Consider the following 17,331-nt stretch of genomic DNA (forward strand, 5'->3'; position numbering starts at 1 on the left):
TGCTGAGTGAAAGGAGCAGAACCAGGAGAACTTTGCACACAGCCACAACCACAGTGTTTGAGGAATTTTTCTGGTAGAATTAGTACTTCATTACAATGCAAGGACTTAAATAATTTCCAGTGGTCTCTTAATGCAAAATGCCTTCCACATCTAGGGAAAGAACTATGGAATTCGATCACAGAATGAAGCAGATCATTTTCTATTGTATTATGCTTTGGTTTGTTTGATGATTTCTCCCATTCATTTTAATTCTTCTATGCAACATGACTAAGGTGAAAATGTATTTAATAGGAATATATGTGTAGAACCTGTATAAAACTGTACGCTTTACCGGGGAGGGATTGGGGAGGTAGGGGAAAGGAGGGGAGGGAGGGGAAAAATCTAAGATATATGGAAGTGATTGTAGAACACCAAAAACAAATAAAATAATAATAATAAATATGTGGAAAAATAAAATGAGCTGGCATTTAAAAAAAAGAATTATGAAATTCAAGAATTAGAAAAGATCTAAGAGGATACATAATCCAACTTGCAACTGACCTAATATCTTTCCTATAATATTGCTAACAAGTGATCAGATAGTATCTTATTGAAAGTCTCCATAAGAGAACCCTCTGTCTTCCAAGGCGGTGCATTATGCTTTTGGAGAGCTCTAATTTTTTTTAGGAAGTTATTTTTTAAAACTATTCTAAATCTGTCTTTATGCAACTTACACCCATTGCTTTATGAGGCCAAGTAGAAGATTCCTTTATTTTAGTCCTCTTCAGTTTTCCTGTAACAGGGCTGATTTTGTTTTCCCAAATGTTAAACTTTATAACAGTCCCTGTAGGGAGCACAGCAATTTTGTCACTCCTAGAAATGCACAACAAAAAGTTGATTGTTGTGACTCCCATCTAACCCTTTCAGCCTTACTAAATATAGCCCTCAAGTGAAGTGAATGGACCTAGAAAATGATAATGACCTGATGGTAGCTGGAAGGAATTTTCACACCTCTACTGATGGAACAGACTAAGGTCAAGGAACTCCTGCCAGAGAAAGAAACAGAACAGTAAAAACAAAACAAAAAAACCAAACCCACACAGTCTAAGCCTGAAGGTTCTGCTAGCTTATGCTGACTGACTTGGTACAGTTGCATATTTGACTTAAAAAAAACAAAAAGATTTGCTCCTGCAACTAAGAATAAATGCTCGGGCCACCTCCCTGCAAGGGGAGAAAGCACATAGGTAGTTGTAATTCAGCAGAAACCCAGCAGATGGAAACAGAAAGAAATACTGATCCCCAAGAGGGCAGCTGGATAGAAACTTCAGCAGATGACCGCACCTTGGAAGACCTGTGCTGTGATCTCAAAGCAAATAACTCAACAATGAACACAACCAGCAGCCTGATGATGTCAGCAGATCGGTAAATAACATCAGCAGATCTTTGGGGGGCATGATAGTGTGATGGGTGGAGAGGGTTTCTATCTGACAGAAAGCTGCAGAAACATAGATTGACCTCCATGTTGCCTACATGTGTGCCCTCATCCACATGTTCCTTTTCCCATCAGTGGCTTGGGAATCTTAGGGAGATTATACTGTTGTGTGTACAGAGTAGGAAGGGGATTTTCCCTGCCAATTTTTTTTTTTTTTAAATTTTGCTATGTTGTTCATATAAGTCTCCCATGCCTACAGCACTATCTTACTTATCTTGTCAAAAAAGGAAATGATATTAGCTCAGCAGAAATCATTCTTGATGAAGCTTTTCCGGCCTTCAGTAATAAACAATTCCTTCCTTTTCTAAATGCTCACAAACTCTCAGCAACAACATGTTCTTAAAACTTGGCCAGGAGGAAAATTGAGCTAGCTTATAGTTTAAGGAACCCACTTTCTCTCCTTTTGTGAAAATTGGGTCATTTGCTCATCTCTAATTTTGAAGGACCTTTCCTATTCCTTAAAGCCTTTCAGAGATTATCAGCAATAGTTTATCAATCAATTATTTATCTTAAAGCAGCAACATCTAGCTGTTAAATATAATTTTCTAAACTTAAAGCCTTAGTATGGATATAGTTCTTAAAAAAGCATTTTCTTCTATGCCCTCTGCTGGATATTTGGAGTTATTGCATGCTGTTCATCAAAATAATTTCCAAGCCCCTCCCCAAACTTACATTATACCTGGTTTTATTCTCTAATGTACCATGAGTGTTATAGGTTAGCTAAAGTCCCATAGATAGAAATGGTCCAAGGATAATTAAGATTATTAACAAAAGGTTTAGTTTATTTATGTTGAAGATAGGTCTGTCTTCCTCATAAGCTAGCCCTAGAAGGCCCTCATTTTGTTCTATATCCAAAGATATGCTAAAGTTTTCAGGGCTATTTGTTAAATTTTCAGTGTGAGCACTTACACCTCACAAATCAGCAAACACTACGGATCAGGGCTTGATTTAATGTTTTGTTGATTGTGCAGACTTAAGAAAGTGACAGAGAAAATGACAACGAAAATTAAACTTAAAACTACCTTGTACATGTGTTATTTTTCAGAGAGCTGACTGTTAAACATTTACCAGCAATCTGCTCTAATACATCTCTCTTAGACTTTGTGAAACAAAGCCCAGATCCTTTTTATCTGTTTCTGACATCATCAGAGTACACAAAGTTTTCTCTGCTTGCTGGGCAAGCTTGTCCCTCTCATTTTAAGGATACTCTGGTTATTGGGTCAACCAAATTTAAAATTACAAGACAATCCTATTACAAGTCCTTTTCCCACTTATTAGCAATGTGATTTTGTTCTCTGACGATAGAATTACTTACTTTTTGTGACCGATACACATGCCTTAAAGCCATCCTCCATTGAGCTGGAAAGATTTGACTAATAGTAGTTGAGATGGTAATCAAGACTTCCCTGAAGAGTAACATGTGCTATTGTAGCCTCTGTGAAACGACTTCTCTTTTAGAAATTTTATTTATTTTATTCTGAACTATATTTTATTTATTTTATTCAGAACTTTTGTTCTGAACTTAAGAAATAAAACAAGCATTTTTATAACACGGTAGAACAGAAAAAAGATGACTGTACGCGAGACTGCAAATCTATTATATACAACTTGCTATTCTTTTTAAATAAATAATGGATATCATGTAATTTTTCTTTCTTTTTTCTCCTCTTCCCTCACCGCCCCCCCAGCCTAGAGATGGCTGCCATTAGATATAAATATGTATGTATATATATACATATGTGCACATACATGTGTAAGACCATTCTCTACATCTATTTATCAATTCTTTCTCTGGATGTAGCTATTGTCTACCTTCCTATGTCCTTTGTAGATAATTTGGGTGTTTCTAATAGTCCAAATGTCTTAGTCACTCAAAGTTGTTCTTAAAATAATATTGTTGCTACTGTATATAATTTTCTCTTGGTTCGTCTCATTTTGCACTTCATTATTTCGTACAAATCTATCCATATTTTTCATGATCATTGAACTCATCATTTCTTATAGTATCCCATCAGAATCTTAATAATCCATTACATAACAATAATAATAAATAATAATAACTAGCATTTATATTGAGCCTACTCTGTGTCAGGCACTTTACGATTATCATCTTGTTTGATTCTCATAACAATTCTGAGAGAGAGGTGTTATTGTTACCCTCATTTTACAGCTAAAGAAACTGAGGCAAATAGAAGTTGTAACTTGCCCAGGGTCAAATAGCTTGTAAATAAAATCTGAATTTGAATTAAAGCCTTCCTGACACCAGGCCCAGTGCTTTATTTACTGTATCACCAAGCTGTAATCATGCTGGTTACATTCTAATAGCAATGTTCACATTTTAACAACTAAGAACTGGGAAAAAGATACAATTTTTATTTTAAAGCAAGTTTAAAAATCTACTAGCTACCTCCTTCCCTTATGTGAATGTATGTCTTTAACCAATTTACCAAGGAATCTGTGAAGTAGGGAGAACAGATAGAATTGGATTTTGTTCGTGGAATATGTACATGGGAGGAACCACACAGGGAGAAGGTTGAATATGGACAACATTACCTCCTTTTGTCTTCACTCTATTTTTATCCAACATCCCTTCATAAAATAAATTCTACTTAAAAGTAGAACTCCCCTTACTTAAGAGCCCTTAAAGGCAGTTTACAAGTCACACAAGGAAATCAGCATTATTTCATTAGAGTTGCACCTCATTTTGCTAGAAAGAGTACTACACAGTTTTATCACCCGTGTTATTCACCGGACTTGCTTCAAATGACGTGGCTGTTTCCAAAAATTAAAGATGAAGATCTGCCAACACCAAGGATATATAGAAGAATGTACTGGAAGCATTAACTGCAGCATTTCCAAAAGAGCAATTGGAAAAATAATTCAAGCAACGGTGGCATTGTGAGAACAAGAGTGCTGTTTCCCAAGGGGACTACTTTGAAGGGGTCAACATTCATTTGGATACAGAACTTCTACTGCTTTTGTTAAAAAAAAAATCAGTCTCCTCACTCTATAGTTATGTCTCACACTTAAGGATAGGTGAAGAAATAAAGACTATAACTTTCCAGTTGTAAAATTCCCATCCAAGGCAAATGGAAAAGGGCCTCTGGGCTCTTGTTAATGTTGTGTCACATGATATAACAGTGCTAGCAAGACATGAAAATTCCCTCTCCCTAAGGATCTATAACCATTAGGCAGGAAATATGGAGGGAGCCTAGTTATTTGGTATCAAAACTAAATAACAAAATGGGGAAGTTGGGAAGAGATGAAAATTTTCCTCTCAGCTACCTTCTCTGTTACTCAGTGCTGCAGTGTATAGAGTGCCAAGACTAAGTCAGGAATTTGTTGTTGTTCTCTTCATGTCCCCATTTGGGGTTTTCTTGGCAAAGATACTGGAGTGGTTTGCCATTTCCTTCTCCAGCTCATTTTACAGATGAGGAAACTGAGGCAAGGGTTAAGTGATTTGCCCAGGGTCACACAGCTAGTAAGTGTCTGAAGTCACATTTGAACTCCTGACTTCAGGCATGACACTCTATCCACTGATCCACCAGCTGAAGTCAGGAAGACCTCAGTTCACATCTAGCCCCAAACACTTACAAGCTGTGTTACCCTGGGCAAGTCACTTAACCTTTGTTTGCCTCATTTTGCTGATTTGTAAAATGGGAGTAATAATAGCACCTACCTCCCAGGGTTGTTGTGAAGAATAACTGAAAAAATTAGAAAGCACTTGGCACAGTGCTTGGTAAATAGAAAGCACTGTATAAACATTAACTATTTAAACGTAGTTGGTGGCACAGTAGATAGAATGCTGGTTCTGGCATCAGGAAGACTCTTCTTCCTGAGTTCAAATCTAGGCTCGGATTCTTACTAACTGTGTGACTCCCTGCAAATCACTTAACCCTATTTGCCTCAGTTTCCTCATCTGCAAAATGAGCTGGAGAAGGAAATGGCAAACCACTCCTGTATCTTTTCCAAGAAAACCCCAAGGGGAGTCACAAAGAGTTGGGCATGACTGAAATATATTTCTGACATACCTAGTAGAGACAGTGCCTCAGAAAGAGAAAAAACATATATAAGCTCCCATTAACTCTGACAGTGGCCTGAGCTGAACTTATTTTTTTTAACTACAGATTTTAGGTCGGAGATTGTTTCAATCTGAAACATATTGGGGATAGCATAGTACTAGCCTGGAAATCAAAAAGTGGCTCTATCACTAACTTCCTTATTTAATCTTAATTTCCTCCCCCACCCCAACCCTCATACCAGTGCCCAGAAAACTCTTCTACACCAAGTAGGTGCCAAATAAATACTCGCTGAAATTGTGAAAACTGTGTGATTTCAAGTGGATCATGATTTCTCTGGATATCAGTTGTCTCATCTGCAAAAGCAGAGAGTTAGATATCTCTAGAGTAATAGTAATAGTTACAATATTATAAATTTATAGCTAGAGAAGACCACAGAAGTCATCTCTCCAGCACCTCTTACATTCTACAAATGAAGAAACTGAGGGTCAGAGAAGTTAAGTGACTTATCCAGGGTCACTTGGCTTTTGAATCCTTTTTCCTTCACTCCAAATCTGTCCTTCTTTCCACTATACCATGCTCTAAATCTCCCACGATTCTGAGTCCTGTGAACAGAACATCACTTGGATGACACACTGAACAATTTTGAGAGCCCAAACCTAATAGAACCTAATAAAACTTTTCAGGGAACTCCTTATTGTATTGGTCTATTTCCCCTTCCCACCCTCATCCCCTATCTCCACTTTTTTTTCTCTCTGAATGAAACAACTTCATGGTTACATTCACAGGTCAAACAGGATAAAAATTCAGCACATATAAAAAGTTTAGCTGCTGCATCAGGTCAGAACACTCAGAAAGGTTATATTTCTGACCTAAGATAGGAAAGTCTTTGGACAGTACCAGATGTTTCTTTAACTCCCTGTGTCTATACAAGCCAAGAACTCTTTCCCAGGCCTCCAAACCTGTACTCATTCAAATTCACACCTGATATAAACTCTTATGAAATTTGGTTACATTTGTTTTGTAAAAAAGCCTTAAGCAAACTGATTCTCAGTTCATGGCATCAGCAGCAGGCAACAATATAGATGGGAAAATCTATTATCTACCAGTAGATGGCGGTATTAGTTCTCAAAAGTCCTATAGATCGCACAAACTGATGCTTGTATACCTAGAGCTAAAAGGTATTTCTGAGAGGACACTTTAGACCAACTTCATCATTTTACAATAGAAAAAAAGGTGTCTCTGAGAGATTAAATGATCTGTCCAAAGTTCTACAGCTAATAAGCAGCAGAACCAATGTTCAAATTCAGGTTTCTATAAATTCTATAGTATTTAATTCCATAGTAAATCTGTTCTTAATTATAAAATAATTCTTTAGTACTTCTGTAAAATCTGACTATAAGTTTGGTGTTCTTGACAGTGCATAGAAAAGGTAGTGACTTTCTCCTACAAGAGGAACCTCACTAACATAGCAACCTTCAAAATGTAACTGATGAAAAAGGAAAAAAAAATGAGCTTTTTCAGATTCATTCCATTAAGCTACACAAATACAACATGTCTCAAAAGTCTCACTAGATTTTTAAGCTATTAGGATCTGAAATTGAAATGAGGCTTTGAGGACACTGTATCTTAGAGTGGAAATTCAATCTTCAAAGATGATTCTACCCTCAAGGAGCTTACATATAGCATGTACATAAATAATACCTAAAATTAAATAAATAAATAATTTTGAATTACATATAAATACTATGTAACTAATATAATAATATATTTATAAATTTATCTATAAATAATAATATAAATAAACAATTTCAGAAATGAATTAATTTGAGGAGGGAGAGAGCATCATCTCCATTGGAGGCTAAAGAAAAGGCTGTGAGAAGCAGGCAGAAGCTGAGCTAAGATTTGAAATTCCAAAACAACAGAGGAGAGAGTGTATTTCAAGCACAGAGTACAGTCTATGACAAGGCAAAAAGGTAGTAAATGAAATTTCCAATTCAGGGAAGAGCAAGGTGGCCAGTTCAATTGGGATGTAGATCATAACAGGTTATATATTACTACTTAAGACTAGAAAGACTTGGGGCGGAGCCAAGATGGCGGAGTAGAAAGGCGCAAATACACATAGCTCTGAACCCACAACCCATACAACATTTGTATAAAGTAACTCACGGCGAATTCTGGAGCAGTGAGGCCACAGAAAAGTGGAGCGAAGGAGATTTCTGTTCCAGAGGGACCTGCAAACCCCTCGCAAAAGGTCCCTCGCGCTGCAGACGCAGAGCCCAGCCCAGACCTGCCGCGGCCGCGGCACCGAGAAGAACAGATCTGAGCAGGCTTCAGGGACGGGATCTCCAGAGGCCGCACAAGTCCCTCCACCCACAGGTGACGGGGGTTGGTGAGAGAGTCTCTTTGGCGGGTCGAGAGGGGAGTGGGGTACCCTCATAACTCAGGCCCCCTTGGGAGGCAGAAGCTGAGAGGTAGCGGCAGACCAGGGTTCCCCAAGCAGGCAGGAGCCTGGATGCATTGTTGAAGGTCTGTGCATAAACCCCCTGAGGGAACTGAACCTGAGAGGCGGCCCTGCCCCAACCTGAGCACCTGAACTTAATCTCACACTGAATAGCAGCCCTGCCCCAGCCAAAAGCCCTGAGGCTGGAAGCAGCATTTGAATCTCAGACCCCAAACGCTGGCTGGGAGGATCAGGAGGCGAGGTGGATGTGAGGAGAATATTCAGAGGTCAAGTCACTGGCTGGGAAAATGCCCAGAAAAGGGAAAAGAAATAAGACTATAGAAGGTTACTTTCTTGGTGAACAGGCATTTCCTCCCTTCCTTTCTGATGAGGAAGAACAATGCTTACCATCAGGCAAAGACACAGAAGTCAAGGCTTCTGTGTCCCAGCCCACCCAATGGGCTCAGGCCGTGGAAGAGCTCAAAAAGAATTTTGAAGATCAAGTTAGAGAGGTGGAGGAAAAGCTGGGAAGAGAAATAAGAGAGATGAAAGAAAAGCATGAAAAGCAGATCAGCTCCCTGCTAAAGGAGACCCAAAAAAATGTTGAAGAAAATAACACCTTGAAAAATAGGCTAACAATTGGCAAAAGAGGTTCAAAAAGCCAATGAGGAGAAGAATGCTTTCAAAAGCAGAATTAGCCAGATGGAAAAGGAGATTGAAAAGCTCACTGAAGAAAATAGTTCTTTCAAAATTAGAATGGCACAGATGGAGGCTAATGACTTTATGAGAAAGCAAGAAATCACAAAACAAAACCAAAAGAATGGAAAAATGGAAGATAATGTGAAATATCTCATGGGAAAAACAACTGACCTGGAAAATAGATCCAGGAGAGACAATTTAAAAATTATGGGACTACCTGAAAGCCATCGTCAAAAAAAGAGCCTAGACATCATTCATGAAATTATCAAGGAAAACTGCCCTGAGATTCTAGAACCAGAGGGCAAAATAAATATTCAAGGAATCCACAGAACACCACCTGAAAGAGATCCAAAAAGAGAAACTCCTAGGAACATTGTGGCCAAATTCCAGAGTTCCCAGGTCAAGGAGAAAATACTGCAAGCAGCTAGAAAGAAACAATTCAAGTATTGTGGAAATACAATCAGGATAACACAAGATCTAGCAGCCTCTACATTAAGGGATCGAAGGGCATGGAATAGGATATTCCAGAAGTCAAAGGAACTAGGACTAAAACCAAGAATCACCTACCCAGCAAAACTGAGTATAATACTTCAGGGGAAAAATTGGCCTTTCAATGAAATAGAGGATTTTCAAGCATTCTTGATGAAAAGACCAGAGCTGAAAAGAAAATTTGACTTTCAAACACAAGAATGAAGAGAAGCATGAAAAGGTGAACAGCAAAGAGAAGTCATAAGGGACTTACTAAAGTTGAACTGTTTACATTCCTACATGGAAAGACAATATTTGTAACTCTTGAAACTTTTCAGTATCTGGGTACTGGGTGGGATTACACACACACACATGCACACACGCACACACACATAGAGACAGAGTGCACAGAGTGAATTGAAGAGGATGGGATCATATCTTTAAAAAAAAATGAAATCAAGCAGTGAGAGAGAAATATATTGGGAGGAGAAAGGGAGAAATTGAATGGGGCAAATTATCTCTCATAAAAGAGGCAAGCAAAAGACTCATTAGTGGAGGGATAAAGAGGGGAGGGGAGAGAAAAACATGAAGTCTACTCTCATCACATTCCACTAAAGGAAAGAATAAAATGCACACTCATTTTGGTATGAAAACCTATCTTACAATACAGGAAAGTGGGGGATAAGGGGATAAGCAGGGTGGGGGGGATGATAGAAGGGAGGGCATGGGGAGGAGGGTGCAATTTGAGGTCGACACTCATGGGGAGGGATAGGATCAAAAGAGAATAGAAGTAATGGGGGACAGGATAGGATGGAAGGAAATATAGTTAGTCTTATACAACACAACTATTATGGAAGTCTTTTGCAAAACTACACAGATTTGGCCTATATTGAATTGCTTACCTTCCAAAGGGAAGGGGTGGAGAGGGAGGGAGGTAAAGAAGTTGGAACTCAAAGTGTTAGGATCAACTGTCGAGTAATGTTCTTGCCACTAGGAAACAAGAAATATAGGTAAAGGGGTATAGAAAGCTATCTGGCCCTACAGGACAAAAGAGAAGACGTAGACAAGGGCAGAGAGGGATGATAGAAGAGAGAGCAGATTGGTCATAGGGGCAATTAGAATGCTTGGTGTTTGGGGGGGGAGGGGATAAAAGGGGAGAAAATTTGTAACCCAAAATTTTGTGAAAATGAATGTTAAAAGTTAAATAAATAAATTTAATAAAAAAAAAGACTAGAAAGACTTCATTGCCAAAGAAGACCATACCATCAGAGAAATAATGACATGACTTGCACTTGACTTTGTTCTGAGTGAGGGAGGGCTGTGCAGGTCACCAGCCTCACTTCTCCTCCAGAGCCATCTGACTCCAGTGACCAGATATCCATCAGGATGACTGGAGATGACCCAGGGCGAGGCAATTGAGGTTAAGTGACTTGGCCAAGGTCACACAGCTAATGAATGTCAAGTGTCTGAGGTGAGATTTGAACTCGGGTTCTCCTGACTCCTGCACTGATGCTCTATCCACTGAACCACCTAGCTGCCCTAGTCTAGAAAGAACACAGACTATGAAAGACTTCAGATGCCAGGCTGAAGACTTTGTAGGAAGTCACTAAAGATTTTTGATCAGGGGAATGATATGGTCAGCTGAACCTGTGCTTTAGGGAGACTATTTTGTCAGCTGTGTGATGGATCCTTTGGAGAAAGGTAGAGACTAATTAATATTAAAATAAGCTTAAAGGGATTTTTTGAGAAGATACCTAGTCCAACTCCATCATTTTACAACAGAAAAAAAATGGTGTCTCAGAGATGAAGTGATCTGTCCATATTATTATGGCTAATAATCAGTAGAGCCAGCATTCAAATTCAGGTTTCTATAAATTTTATAATATTTAATTCCATAATAATTCTATTTTAAATTATAAAATAATTCTATAGTAGAGGAGCTGATGAAGGCCTAATCTAGCATGGTAGGCCTGTGAATTAAGAGAAAAGATGTTACAGAAGTAGAATTCTTAAGACTTGCCCACTCGTGCCAAAGTGAGTAAAAAGAAAGAGTCTAAGATCACTTTTAGATTGTGAACCTGAGTGACTTAGAAGGATGGTAATATCTTCAACAGAAACAGGGAATTTTGGAGAGGAGGCAGATTTAGAAAGAAGCTAATGAGTTTTGTTTTGTACATGATAGTATCACATACAAAGGTACTATAATGTCACTGTGTGGGGTAAGGCGGTCTTATGGAGAGAACTCCACATTTGAGGTTTTGGATTTGGGCACTGGCTGTGTTTTTTTCACTACTTGCGTGCCCTTAAACAAGTAGTCATTTCATCTATTTGGGCTTCAGTTTTATCATCTATAAAACAAGGTCCCTTGCAGCTTTAGATACTCTAAAAAACAAGTCAAACTTATTTGGGGCATCTACTTTGTCCAATACACTGTGCTGGTGCTTTGGAAGGATGCAAAGAAACCTAAGTTAGGATTCCAACTCCCAAAATGTTTATAATTGAGTTTGGGGACAATCAGAGACATAATGAACAATTTTTGCAACTGGAGCAAGCCAATCAAAGTGTAGCCCTTAATTCATTTCAGATGGGGTGGGGAACATGCTCAGCAAAGCCTCTGATATACTTCTTGGGAGGCTGCCATGGGGATTGTAGTGAGAGGTGAGACAGGCAGAGGAAGAGTTTATCTAAGGCACAGCTGCACAAGAAAGAAATCAGGCATCTGGGAGATTCCTATCTTGCACATAATAGTGCTTAATGAAGGTAACCCAGGGCTCAAGTTCATTCACATGACTTTCCTCATTGATAGAGATTATTTACTCTATGTGGGTAGCTAAATGGCACAGTGGATAGAGTACCAGGTCTGGAGTGAGGAGGACCTGAGTTCAAATCTAGCCTCAGATACTTACTGACTGTAAGACTCTGGACTAGTCACTTAGCCCTGTTTGCCTCAATTTCTTCATCCGTAAAATGAACTGGAGTAGGAAATGACAAACCACTCAAATGTCTTTTTCCAAGAAAACCTCAAATAGGGTCATGAATTGCCAAACACAACTGACCAACAACAAAATTTACTCCATTCTCTATACTTTCCTGGGAGATAAAGTAGAAAGAGTTAGTTTAGGAAAAGAAAGATCCTTGTTTTCTGGTTTCTAGCTTAATGAAAGGAGAGATTTGGTTCCAAGTTCTTTTCAAGAAGAGGCTCCTGGAGGAAAAGAAAGATTCTGGGAAGAAGCCTACTTAGGCTTCTTTTAAAGCCTAATTTTAAATTTATTATTAATATTATAATAATTATTAATAAAATAATCATATATCATATAATTAATATTGTTAATTATTAAATAAAATATTCACATTAATAATATTATTAAATTTAATTTAATAAAGTCTTCTTTTAATTCAACTAAGTGGAATTGCTATGTAGCTGAAGGATTAGAACTTTCAGACTTAAGGATTAGAACTTTCAGATCCCTTCTAAAAACTCTTGGACAAAGCTTTGCCCTAGATAGGACTGTACATACAAGATAGGAATGTGAATGGTAACTAGGATCAGAAAACCAGAGCTAGAAGGGGCCTCAGAGGCCATGTAGCCTGAGGAAACAGTCTCAGGAAATTTAAGGTTCTTGTTCAAGGTCATACAATTAACTAGTACCACAGGAGGGATTTGATCCTGGCTCCTCTGACTCCAGAGCCAGTATTCTTAACAATTTTTTGTTGTTCAGTCGTGTCTGACTCTTCATGACCCAATGGACCATAGCACGCTAGACCTTTCTATCCTCTACTGTCTCTTGAAGTCTGTTCAAGTTCATGTTCATTGTTTTCATAACGCTATCTAGCCATCTCATCTGCCGTACCCTTTTCCCTTTGCCTTCAATCTTTCCCAGCATCAGGGTCTTTTTCCAATGAGTCCCTTCTTCTCGTTATGTGGCCAAAGTACTTAAGGTTCAGCTTCAGTATTTGACCTTCCAGTAAATAGCCTGAATTAATTTCTTTAAGTATTGACTTACCAATCCCTAACAATAGAAAACACTAAATAATAAGCCAAATGGGTTTTTCGGATAAAAATTATTATATATGTGTTGCTAGAAACCAAAAATCACTGGGGACATTTTTAGGGACTTTCCTTTTAAACGAGAATTTTAGCCCATATCTAGCTATCTCTTTCCGGTCCTTTCCTTCTATGTTAGACCTCATCCTAATGAGATATTTTGAAAAGTATACATAGTGCTTTCTCACTTTCTTTTTCCATTAATTCTTCACAACTTCCTTTATCATAGAAATGCAGCAATACTTTATTAGTCATGTGAGTTTTTAATCTGGTAAATTTGAGTAGGGAGATCTGAAGTAGGAAAGGTCCTGTTCTATCTTGTTCGTCCCTTATTTTACAGAGAACCAATGGCACCATGGGATGATGTCTCAACTCCCGTATGAATCAGATTTAAGTGAAGCAGACCTCATAGCAGCTAAGGGAGTATTTCTCCTCCTGACCACCAAAAGAATCTCCAGATCTGAGAACCTGTGATATGGCTTCTTATTCAAATCCTACAATTCTCCTAGGCCTCATTTGCCAACCTATTAGTTCCCACAGAAAACCTAGCAATCTGACCACAATTGTTAGCAAAGCCTATAAAAAGGGCTTGTATTACTTACAATCCAAACCCTTGGATGAAAGTACATCTCTGGGCACTTACTATTATCCAGTGAAGGGAAACCATAATTAATTAGAAGTTAAAATGGTAAAGTTAGAAACCAAGTGCATAGTTTAGCACTACATCTGTCTCTTTGCCATATTCATAGTTTCTTTTTTACCCTAAAAAGGTGAATAAAGGAGCTTAAATGAAAGGCACAACATGCTAAGCCTGTTTTTTTACTCCATGACTCCAAAAACTCTCTAATCTTCTATGAACATCAGTCATGTTACTTATGTAACAGAAGTGGAAAGACCAGTAAGTTAAATATCAGTTTTGTCCCTTGCATTTGCAAGCAAAAGAAATAGCACAGTCAAAGATGTCGTCCTTAAACAATGATTCTTTTTCTCCTCCCTGCTATGCCTTAGGTCTGGAGTTTTTTGTTTCTGATTGTTTGGTTTGTTTCCATAGCTAAAGATTCATGGTAAAAAAGAAAAAAAATGTAGTAGCAAGTTAAATAGGGTAGATAAGAATATCAGGTCAGCAAGTGACTAGGTCAAGCCATATATGACATATACCCCTCTTTCATCATAAGTGCATCTCAAATTAAGTTGTGTTTAGTCAAAGACAATGTAGGAGAAAATATGAGAAGAGCAAAAAAAGGGAAATTGCATTATTGCTAAAGAACATCCTCTCACTATTTTTAATGCGAAAATTAATGGGTCTCATGGCATTTTAAATATTCCTTTATTGGTTACTTAGCATGTGTTGAATTTTAAAATATCAGCTTAATAGGAAAGACAGACTTAGCTTCATTTAAAAAGTCTTGTCCCATTGTGAATAAAAAGAATGGATATTATCTAGTTAACCAACATGACTGTGAAAGAAATTTGTCATTAAAACAAATGTGTATGTTTGTGTGTGTGTGTGTGTGTGTGTGTGTGTGTGTGTGTGTGTGTGTGTGTACAAAAACCAAAAAAGCTTTTAAGGTTCAGTGCCAAAATTTCAGGCCCTATCTGTTTCCTCCTGGTTCTTCCTTCCAAAGTAGCCCTTGCCATCCTCAAAATTTCAGTCCATATGTAGTTATCTCTTCAGTGACCAATCATTTTTCTCTCTCTTGCATTCCCCCATGAGTAATATTCTGTTGGCCTCCTTTCTCCTCTGAAAACTCTCTGTCATGCTGTTTAGTTTGAATGTGTCATTTTATCATTTGGAATGTGAACCTAGGCACAATAGGAATGTAGGAATAATTAATGATAAGTGCCATCTGGCAAAGGATTAGAACAGAATTAGGTCAGGTCCAATGGAAAAGGGAAGGGCTGGAGAAACCCAAGAGTCAGACAAGCTACCCAGAGTATTGTGTTCTTGCATGTTGAAATAGATCAAAAAGATAAACTTATTTAGTAGGAGTAGACTTCATCTTTGAATGTGACTATATGGCATTTTCTTGGAGAATATTATAGGTCAGTTGATGTCATCATATAATCAATGCCATTTTGGGTTTAGAGTACACTAGGAAACAAACACTTTCCTTTCTGCTAGTCCAAAACTTTCATTTAAAAGTGAATGGCCCAGTCAATTTGCCACATTCAGAAAAGTATGGGTACTTGTATAAAACAAAATTAAGCACTGGAGACAAGGGTGTCCCCAAAATTCAAACAAATATTTTGTTAGCTAGGAGGTTCAAGGGTCAGGATGATTCAAATTCAAAACCTGTCTCAGACACTTACTAGCTGCGTAATCCTGGGTAAGTCACTTAGCCTCTATCTACCTCAGCTTCATCATTGGCAAAATGAGAATAATAGCCCCTGTCTCCAAGGATTGTTGTGGCAATAAAATGAAATAGTGTTTGTAAAGTGCTTTACGAACCTTAAGGAGCTTTTACTAGAAATGGTGACAGAAACTGGACCTATGAAACTTCATCTATGAATGCAAAAGGATGATGCCTTTTCCGCAGCCTATTAGAGATTCATATGGAGCACTCAGAGGTTAAGAGACTTGCCTGGGGTCACATTGCTAGCATATGTCACAACTGCCTCTCCGTCTGCCTCACTCTGCTTACTTTTCATATTCTCCCTCTTAAGTATTCTTAACACATTTCTTGTTAACCCTGAATTTCAAAGGCTGCTTTGGATCTTTCTGCGTTTCCAGGACATTAGTACGGCACAGGCAAACTTTCACAACCAATACTTTTATATTTGTTCCATTGTCAGCCTCTGCTCGGTGTCCAGGTCTCTGTCCTTGAGGGATGATTTTGAGATTTTAGCTGTATGGCTGACTGAGGAATCAGCTCTAGGTAGTTATAACATATTTGTTCAATGTTTTTCATTTAATATGGAGCTCAAATTGCTTGCCTTTGTAACAGGAGAACTTGTGAGAGATTCTGTAGACGTGGCACTAATCATGGTGACTCACATGATCCCGTCCTAAAACAGAAAGAAGCAGCTTCGCAAGCTCCCTTTTGAGTGGTACAGCCTTCTCTATTTACTCTAGCTCCCTTAAGTATGTCTAGAAACTGTTGCTTTTGTCATTTCTTACGGTACAATATATTCTATTACATTCATATACCACAATTTGTTCAGTCATTCTCCGGTTGATGGGCACCCCCTAAGTTTCCAGTTCTTTGTCTCTGCAAAAACAACAAAAAAAGATCAAGAGAGAGCTGCTATAAATATTTTGGGGCTTATGGGTCCTTCCCCTCTTTCTTTGATCTCTTTAGGGTATAGGCCTAATGGTGGCACCAGTAAGTCAAAAGGTATGAAAAGTCACAGTTTCAAATTATTTTCCAGAATGCCAGGACCAATTCTGGACCAATTTCAAAACACATTAATGTGCATGTTTTTCCACAGTTTCTCTAACATTTGTCATTTTTATTTTTAAAATCGACTTTGCTGATCTGATGAATGTGAAATAAAATCTCATGGTTTCTTTAATTTACATTATTTTATTTATTGTGATTTGGAACTTTTTTCATATGGTTGTTGATAGCTTGGATTTCTTTCTTTGGCTACTATCTGTTCATCTCCTTTGACCGTTTGTCAGTTGTTCTTATAAATGCAATCAGTTCTTTATTTATCTTGCAAAATAGACTCATATGAGATAAAACTTCTGCAAATATTTTCTCCACTTGTTTTCATTCTGATTTTAACCATATTTATTTTCTATGTGGAAATACTTTTTTTTTAAATTTTATGTAATTGAATGTGTATTTCATCATCTCTGAACCTTTCTTTTCCTTCATGGTCATCAACTCTTCCCCTATCCATGGATCTGAAAGGAAATATCTTCCTTGCTTCTCTAATTTTCTGATGATGTCACCATTTAGATCTAAATCATGTATGTATTTGTAGCTTTTATTGATATATAGTGTGAGTTGTTGGTTTATCTAATGTATGCCAGACTTCTTACCAACATTCCCAGCAACATGGAGAATCCTTGGGCCATTGGCTAGACCCTTTTGATTTTTTTGAACACTGCTTCTGGGTATTGTATACCTAATCTGTCCCACTGATCAACTTCTATATTTTTTAGTTTTTACTATACAGTTTTTATGACTACCGCATTGAACATAGTTTGAGATCTGGTACTATTAGGCAACAACTCTTT

General features: G+C 37.9%; 1 long non-coding RNA gene across 1 annotated transcript in view; it reads left to right on the forward strand.

Annotated features, from left to right (window-relative positions):
- Positions 1–1,086: 1,086 nt before the first annotated feature.
- The window catches only part of LOC140525354 (uncharacterized), a 33,612-nt gene continuing 17,367 nt past the window's right edge, over positions 1,087–17,331 (forward strand). Inside the window, exon 1 of the long non-coding RNA XR_011974015.1 lies at positions 1,087–1,401. This is a non-coding gene — a long non-coding RNA (uncharacterized lncRNA). The remainder of the gene's footprint in view (positions 1,402–17,331) is intronic.

The sequence above is a fragment of the Notamacropus eugenii genome, chromosome 1 (assembly GCF_028372415.1).
Source record: "Notamacropus eugenii isolate mMacEug1 chromosome 1, mMacEug1.pri_v2, whole genome shotgun sequence".
Lineage (NCBI taxonomy): Eukaryota > Metazoa > Chordata > Mammalia > Diprotodontia > Macropodidae > Notamacropus > Notamacropus eugenii.